Source organism: Schistocerca cancellata, chromosome 2 (genome assembly GCF_023864275.1).
Source record: "Schistocerca cancellata isolate TAMUIC-IGC-003103 chromosome 2, iqSchCanc2.1, whole genome shotgun sequence".
NCBI lineage: Eukaryota > Metazoa > Arthropoda > Insecta > Orthoptera > Acrididae > Schistocerca > Schistocerca cancellata.
The window spans coordinates 825,279,102-825,288,370 of NC_064627.1; the positions used below are offsets into that span (position 1 = coordinate 825,279,102).

Below are 9,269 nucleotides of genomic sequence, written 5' to 3' on the forward strand. Positions count from 1 at the left end.
TTGTTAATTCCGGCATTCATTGTGCCAATGTTTATTCATTCCTCTGGTACAGCGCGCCGCGGAATTTGTATCCGCGCCAGACGTCATGGACGTCGAAAACCCAATGAGGTCTCTGCACCATCGCGCCTTAAGCTGTGGCGACGCGCGCCTCATGGCCCGCTTTTAGTGTGGGGGCGCCACAGTGGAACACGTGGTTCCAGCGACCAATAGCGGCGCCCCCGAGAGCGCCGGCCTCTCGCTCAGCCAGCCTATTCCTCGAACATATCCGCATCTTCTACACCTCCCGCCGTCTGGATCCCCCTCATCCCCTGGATGCTCTTCTCCTCTCCTCTCCACCCCCGCCCTCTGCCGCGCCTTCACTATTGTGTCCCTCCTACCCTCCATCTCTACACCCTTCATCTTCTTTCCATCAACTCCCCCTCCTGGGTGATGCCCTCTCATCCCTCCATTTATCCCTCCTATCAACTCTGATCCTCACTCCCCCTCCTTTCCTCTGTCCTTTTCTCGGGCTCCCTCCCCCCCCTTCCATCCTTTTTTCCCCACCTCCCCTCTCTATGCCCCCTTCTCTCCCCTGCGTCCTTTTGCATTTCCCTCTTCTGCATTTTCTCATTCCCTCTCGCATCTGCCCTGCCCCTCCCCCCCCCTTATGAGTCCTCTCCCTCCTTGGTTACCTCCCCCTTTCCGTTTTTTCCTCTCCTCCCTCCTTGGTTTTCCCCCTCCTCCAGGTCCCCCCCCCCCATCTGCCCTTGGCTCAGGAGTGTCATCTTTGTGCCGCCATTTTCGTGCAGTGTTTTACAGTGCGTGTTCCGTGTTGTGTGTCTTTTGAGAAGTGTTGCGAACGGCCATCATACTGTCGCTGGATGTGATTTTTTATCTCTTGCGAACAGAAACCAGACTGTCGCCCTGTTTTTTTTAATTGTGTGTCTATTATGTTACTTGCCTGATTCCTGTGTATTTTATTAACATTGCCAACCCCCTTTGCTTTCTAACTTTCCGCATTTTTCCGCCATTTTGCACTTTAAGTCACCGTTTTATCGCCTGTTTTTCTTGTTTCTTTTCTTCTTCCGTTTTTAAAAAAGTCTGTAGGCTGTAGAGCAGCGTACTAAGCTGCTGCCAGCCCGCCCCCTTCGGGGGGAATCTAAATTCAATAAAGGAAAAAAAAGGGAAAAGAAAGCTCAGCCAGTCAGTCTAATCTCGCTTACGTCAGTTTACACTTCGCTTTGCGCTAGACTGCTTACTTCTTGGCTCGTGTACGAGTGGACGTATTTGTTTCCTTGTGACTCTGTTGTTCGGTCTTGTTGTATTCGTTCTGTCCTACGTTGGTCGTGTTTGTCCTCTTCCGTTGTGTTGTTGTTCGCGGGCCTTTCCGCGGGTCCCACCGCGCCTTCCGTCATTCCTACCCCACGACCGTCCTGGTCGCACTTACAATTCCGATGTATTAAATTCTGTAGTTTCAAACATCGGTGGTGTATTCAGGTTTGCATTAATATTTGCCTTAAAGTATTATAGACACTCAGAGAGCTGTATGAAGGTATCTTTCAGCTTGTTTGATACTCCAACATTTCTGGGAGCATTGTCTGTCCTCCTAAGTGACCGTCCGTTGCCAAAATTACCCGCACTGGGGCTAACCCACATCCGATCCCTTGCTGACGCGGCCACGGCGACCCACGGGCTACGCCTCGGTCACTGTCCTGGGGCCGCACGAATCAGAGGCGAATGCGCCGAGCCCCTCCCCCCCCCCCCCCGCCCTTGCCGGGCCGACTGCATTGCCACCCGCGCCGGCCACGCTAGTGAGCCCGCAGGCTATTCGTTCGTTTCTTTCGTCAGTCGACTCGACTGTATCGAGTTATCGAGTAGCTGTACTGTCCAATGTAGCACGCCCGTCCGCTTCATCGTATTTTATACGTGTCTGTTTCGTAGCTACGAGAAAAGTAAAAGTAAAGGTAGCTCAAGATACACTACTGGTCATTAAAATTTCTACACCAAGAAGAAATGCAGATGATAAACGGATATTCATTGGAATGCCCGCATCTCGTGGTCGTGCGGTAGCGTTCTCGCTTCCCACGCCCGGGTTCCCGGGTTCGATTCCCGGCGGGGTCAGGGATTTTCTCTGCCTCGTGATGGCTGGGTATTGTGTGCTGTCCTTAGGTTAGTTAGGTTTAAGTAGTTCTAAGTTCTAGGGGACTTGTGACCCCAGCAGTTGAGTCCCATAGTGCTCAGAGCCATTGGACAAACATATTATACTAGAGCTGACATGTGATTACATTTTCACGCAATTTGGGTGCATAGATCCTGAGAAATCAGTACCCAGAACAACCACCTCTGGCCTTAATAACGCCTTGATACGCCTGGGAACTGAGTCAAACAGAGCTTAGATGGCGTGTACAGGTACAGCTACCCATGCACCTTCAACACGATACCATAGTTCATCAAGAGTAGTGACTGGGGTATTGTGACGAGCCAGTTGGTCGGCCACCATTGACCAGACGTTTTCAATTGGTGAGAGATCTGGAGAATGTGCTGGCCAGGGCAGCAATCAAACATTTTCTGTATCCAGAAAGGCCCGTGCAGGACCTGTAACATGCGGTCGTCCAGTATCCTGCTGAAATGTAGGGTTTCGCAGGGATCGAATGAAGGGTAGAGCCACGGGTCGTAACACATCTGAAATGTAACGTCCACTGTTCAAAGTGCCGTCAATGCGAACAAGATGTGATACGCCAGTATGGCGATGACGAATACCGCGATGTCGCCAAACACGGATGCGACCATCATCATGCTGCAAATAGAACGTGGATTCATCCGAAAAAATGGCGTTTTGCCATTCGTGCACCCAGGTTCGTCGTTGAGTACACCATCGCAGGCGCTCCTGTCTGTGATGCAGCGTCAAGCGTAACCGCAGCCATGGTCTCCGAGCTGATAGTCCATGCTGCTGCAAACGTCGTCGAACTGTTCGTGCAGATGGTTGTTGTTATGCAAACGTCCCCATCTGTTGACACAGGGATCGAGACGTGGCTGCACAATCCGTTACAGCCATGCGGATAAGATGCCTGTCATCTCGACTGCTAGTGATACGAGGCCGTTGGGATCCAGCACGGCGTTCCGTATTACCCTCCTGAACCCACCAACTCCATATTCTGCTAACCGTCATTGGATCTCGACCAACGCGAGCAGCATTGTCACCATACGATAACCCGCAATCGCGATATGCTACAATGCGACCTTTATCAAGTCGGAAACGTGATGGTACGCATTTCTCCTCCTTACACGAGGCATTACAACAACGTTTCACAAGGCAACGCCGGTCAACTGCTGTTTGTGTATGAAAAATCGGTTGGAAACTTTCCTCATGCCAGTACGTAGTAGATGTCGCCACCGGCGCCAACCTTGTGTGAGTGCTCTGAAAAGCTAATCATTTGCATATCACAGCATTTTCTTCCTGTCGGTTAAATTTTGCGTCTGTAGCTCGTCATCCTCATGGTGTAGCAATTTTAATGGCCAGTAGTGTATCTTTAGCGCCCCCTCCTTGACGTTTTCCTGTATCCGATACTGGTACAACTTCGCAAACAATTGTAGGCGGCCGATTCGCCGATCTACCTACATGTAAAGTTACAACTCGTTCGATGACAATTGCGAAGTTGCTCTTCCAACCGGTGTCGGAGAAAGCACAGTTTTAGAAAAACTGCGACCCGCCTTTATTTGGTTCACTACTGAATTGCTCGTGCATTTTGTGACCAAGGTCCTTCGCTTGTACGAAGTACCTCCATGAAATCTTCATATCGTCTTCATTTCACATATAAAGTAATTAGCTTTGTATTCTAATGATTTATTATTTGTAAGCAATGGACAGGAAGCGACAGGTCCGTAATCACCATGTTTTGCGAAAAATGGTGTTCTCGTAAGTTTTCGATTACTTTTGGCGTTTTCAGGAAATGATTTCAGTTTCTGCAGACATCTGAAAGTCACTCTGTGTGTTGGATGCTCGAAAATGTTGGTGTGACGTCCCTTGAGCAGCAGCACCGCGCTCACAACCGCCTGCAGGCTTTCGGGCTTGTTTACCTCTTTGCCTCGCCTGCGGCGCTCTCCCCTTGCCGGGCGCGGCAGACCTCGTTATTGCCGTCTGCGCAACACGCTGCGTAAACACGCACCCGCGCACGCATTGCTGATTTTCCAATTACTGTCCCTGTCGACGCCAAGCGCAAAATCCCCGTGCTATGCGTGCTGTATTTCATCGTCGAATTACCTGAACGGTTTTATCTGGTTGTTTCATTTTACAGAATTTATGTAGTAGTTAATTAACTGTTACGTGTTAAATACATACAATTAACGTAGTGTTCACACATGTAGAACCTCAAGATACATCGAGTCACAGCCATAACTTTGTACAAACGTTTATATTTTACAAACGCAAATTAAAACAAATTCACTGCCAAAGCCTGTGCACTCCTTTTACTGCATTGGTGTGTAATTTCATGACGAGTCAGGCTTTGAACTATCATGTCTGAATATTTGTGGCAAGAACAAGCTAACCCAGAGAGTGATAAACTACTTTCTTCTTCTTCTTCTTCTTCTTCTTCTTCTTCTTCTTCTTCTTCCAACTTCTTTTTCCCTACCCTTTATGTCGTCACATTAATTTACGGTTTTGGCAATGTCAGAGGTAAAGAGAGAGAGAGACAGAGAGAGAGAGAGAGAGAGAGAGAGAGAGAGAAAGAGAGAGGGACCACATACCCTTTCTGTCGCCAGCCCTTCATAATAAACAACTGAAGGCGCCTGGCATATTTTAATGTATAAAATACTAAGGACTGTACTTCGAAGGTCTTTCAAACTGCGAACAAACAGCGAAGTATAAACAGCGCTATCATCACTATTCTGCCGAACTGAAGAGAGTTCTGCTGACCGAAAAATGCCACGTCGCAATACAGGATGAAATGAAATTACAGTAAAATGAATACCCTTAGCTGCACACAGGCGTTGACATAAGTCAACGGCGACGGTTGAAAATGTGTGCCCCGACCGGGACTCGAACCCGGGATCTGCTGCTTACATCGGAGACGCTCTATCCATTTTTTTAATTTTTTTTATTTTTATTTATTTATTTATTTTTTTTGACCGTTGTGTTTGGTCGTTGCGGACGTCATATGACATCCGTTAAAGTTCGTTTTGTTGATCCTTCCACTTAGTTTTTTTTATTACAGAGGCCAACCACCTCTCTGACCGAAAACGCTGAGCTACCATGCCGGCTCAGCTGCTCTCGATCCAGACATTGTATACAGAAACAACGCACGCTACCGCTTTTTTTTTTTTTTTTTCGATATAGTCCGTTGCGTTTGGTCTGGGCGGACGTCACAATATTCCGTTCAAGTTGATCGTTGGTTCTTTAACTCAGTTTTTTTATTACAGGAGCACGCAGCCCTATGACCGAACACACTGGACACAGAGGATAGTGCGATTGCAGGGACTTACCTCTGGCACGCCTCCCGTGAGACCCACGTACGCAACGTATTGTCCCGCACTGTATTCATAGTGCCACTGCCCATTATACTATTTACTCGCGACTTTACTGCCGATTCCCGTAAGAGTTCGGGCACCGTGTATCCGCACAGAAGAAGATGGACAATGGCCGGTGACCCTTAACTGATATACAGGGTGTTTCAAAAATGACCGGTATATTTGAAACGGTAATAAAAACTAAACGAGCAGTGATAGAAATACACCGTTTGTTGCAATATGCTTGGGACAACAGTACATTTTCAGGCAGACAAACTTTCGAAATTACAGTAGTTACAATTTTCAACAACAGATGGCGCTGCGGTCTGGGAAACTCTATAGTACGATATTTTCCACATATCCACCATGCGTAGCAATAATATGGCGTAGTCTCTGAATGAAATTACCCGAAACCTTTGACAACGTGTCTGGCGGAATGGCTTCACATGCAGATGAGATGTACTGCTTCAGCTGTTCAATTGTTTCTGGATTCTGGCGGTACACCTGGTCTTTCAAGTGTCCCCACAGAAAGAAGTCACAGGGGTTCATGTCTGGCGAATAGGGAGGCCAATCCATGCCGCCTCTTGTATGTTTCGGATAGCCCAAAGCAATCACACGATCATCGAAATATTCATTCAGGAAATTAAAGACGTCGGCCGTGCGATGTGGCCGGGCACCATCTTGCATAAACCACGAGGTGTTCGCAGTGTCATCTAAGGCAGTTTGTACCGCCACAAATTCATGAAGAATGTCCAGATAGCGTGATGCAGTAATCGTTTCGGATCTGAAAAATGGGCCAATGATTCCTTTGGAAGAAATGGCGGCCCAGACCAGTACTTTTTGAGGATGCAGGGACGATGGGACTGCAACATGGGGCTTTTCGGTTCCCCATATGCGCCAGTTCTGTTTATTGACGAAGCCGTCCAGGTAAAATTAAGCTTCGTCAGTAAACCAAATGCTGCCCACATGCATATCGCCGTTATCAATCCTGTGCACTATATCGTTAGCGAATGTCTCGCGTGCAGCAATGGTAGCGGCGCTGAGGGGTTGCCGCGTTTGAATTTTGTATGGATAGAGGTGTAAACTCTGGCGCATGAGACGATACGTGGACGTTGGCGTCATTTGGACCGCAGCTGCAACACGGCGAACGGAAACCCGAGGCCGCTGTTGGATCACCTGCTGCACTAGCTGCGCATTGCCCTCTGTGGTTGCCGTACGCGGTCGCCCTACCTTTCCAGCACGTTCATCCGTCACGTTCCCAGTCCGTTGAAATTTTTCAAACAGATCCTTTATTGTATCGCTTTTCGGTCCTTTGGTTACATTAAACCCCTGTTGAAAACTTCGTCTTGTTGCAACAACACTGTGTTCTAGGCGGTGGAATTCCAACACCAGAAAAATCCTCTGTTCTAAGGAATAAACCATGTTGTCCACAGCACACTTGCACGTTGTGAACAGCACACGCTTACAGCAGAAAGACGACGTACAGAATGGCGCACCCACAGACTGCGTTGTCTTCTATATCTTTCACATCACTTGCAGCGCCATCTGTTGTTGAAAATTGTAACTACTGTCATTTAGAAAGTTTGTCCGCCTGAAAACGTACTGTTGTCCCAAGCATATTGCAACAAACGGTGTATTTCTATCGCTGCTCGTTTAGTTTTTATTGCCGTTTCAAATATACCGGTCATTTTTGAAACACCCTGTATATGAATAGCCTTAACTAATATATAGTTAAGGCTCACCGGCCTTTGACCATCTTCTTCTGTGCGGATGCACAAACAGTGCCCGAAGTCTTACGGGAATAGGCAGTACAGCCGCGAGTGATGAGTGTAATGGGCAGGGGCACTATGAACACAGTGCGGGACAATACGTTGCGTAAGCGGGTCTCAAGGGAGGCGTGCCTCGGTGGCTCAGATGGATAGAGCGTCTGCCATGTGAGCAGGAGATCCCGGGTTCGTTTCCCGGTCGGGACAGACATTTTCAACCGTCAACGCCCGTATGCAGCTAAGGGTATTAATTTCATTGTACTTTCATTATAACGAGTTGCATGATCACTTATGGTATCTGTTCCGAAAGAACAGATACCATCTTCATATATATACAGAATGAAATGTCGCACTGTACGGGGTACTTCCGTGGAGGACCGAACGAAGCCGAGACCGACCGAGCCTCGGTTAGGAGTTGGTCCCCTCACCCGGCACGCTTGTTGTCTGGCACGCCATGGCCAGCCCTGCTGTGTAAAACACCCACGACTCCCAAAAATGTGTGATTAACAGGTCTGATATTCTACTTGTAAGACAGAGGTTGGCTATTCCTCCTCATGTTTTTTGCTATGCTCTCTGTGGTTGCAGAAATGTTTATCTGGCCGCATTGGGGACATGTGATCCGCTGTGCCACGCCGCATGGCGCAACGAGGAAAGGCGGTTACTCGCTCGCTCTGGAGCAGCATCGCCGCAAGTAGTGAGTGCGGTTTGTTTAAGAGACGGGCCGCGTCCACTGCTGAATCGTGGAGACTGGAGGCGGCGCAGCGTGGATGTAGGGTAGTGATATAAAGTGTCTAACCGAGTGGGAGGCACACAGTGGATTCTGACCGTGATGCGTGCGCACTTCAAATAAAACCAGGTATTGTGATTTGATGTTGGCCGAGCGGTTCTAGGCACTTCAGCCCGGAACCACGCTGCTGCTACGGTTGCAAGTTCGAATCCTGCCTCGGGCATGGATGTGTGTCATGCCCTTAGGTTAGTTAGGGTTAAGTAGTTATAAGTCTAGGGGACTGACGATCTCAGATGTTAAGTCCCATAGTGCTCAGAGCCATTTGAACCATTTTTGTGATTTGATGTGGCTGTACTAGTTACCACTCACAGAGAGTGCGCCGATAGAGCTCATTTTAACTGCGTTCACGGATTTGTTAATACAGTGTGTTACTGAGATTTTATGTAGGGACTGACTCTGTATCAGTGCACGTCGTTAATAGACTGATTACTTTGTACTGTTTCTATGAATCTAACCGCTCACTGCATTGAAGTGTGGTTTATAGCGAAAGACTTCGTATGAGTTCACGTTGTTGATGCACAGCCGGCGTGTTAGACTAGTGGACAGTGCTGCAGCAGTGTCGGACGGCGCTAGAAGCCATAGTTTCCCGTTGTTTCGAGGTAGACTGTGACATTTCTTTGAGTTTTTGTGATCTGGAGTGGAATGGCATTCATATGACGAAGTACATGTTGTGACGGAAACGATCCAGCCGACCACGCCAGGGAAGTTACCGTTTTCCGTATGGTTCTTTGTAAAGTGAGATTCGGCGGAGATCTGTTTGTCAATTTAGTAGAGAGCACATTTGGTAGCCAAGATCGCAGGGATTCTTTTTATTCCATGACTACCGGCTTCTGTGAAACTAAAGCCGTCATCATCGGATCTTAGGACACATATAGGTTACAACATCAAGGAACACAATGGTGATATTAATAGTTGCCTGCAACACGCAGGCCTTACAAAATTGTCGTGAGTAGTACATAGGCATCCAAGAGAGATGACATTATAAATGGTAAGTGTCTCCATCACATACAAGCGCACGCTAGATGCCTAAGTATAGATGGCAAGGAAGTAGGTGGGTCCTCATGATTCAGGTTATAAGACGCGTGGTACGGTTGAACTTTGTGTCAGCAAGTTTTATGTGAGCACTATGAATCCAGACTGCCGAGCAATACTCCACAACAGGATACACCAATCCTAGAGCTGAAGTACGGAGTGTTGGTGTGGTTGAGCCACATGATTGCCACAGAATTTCT

At 48.0% G+C, this 9,269-nt stretch overlaps 1 non-coding gene across 1 annotated transcript; it reads left to right on the plus strand.

The window, feature by feature from the left end:
- Positions 1-7,383: 7,383 nt before the first annotated feature.
- Trnat-ugu (transfer RNA threonine (anticodon UGU)) lies at positions 7,384-7,457 on the plus strand. Its single transcript has one exon. It is a non-coding gene; the product is annotated as a tRNA-Thr (tRNA).
- The last annotated feature ends 1,812 nt before the right edge of the window (positions 7,458-9,269 follow it).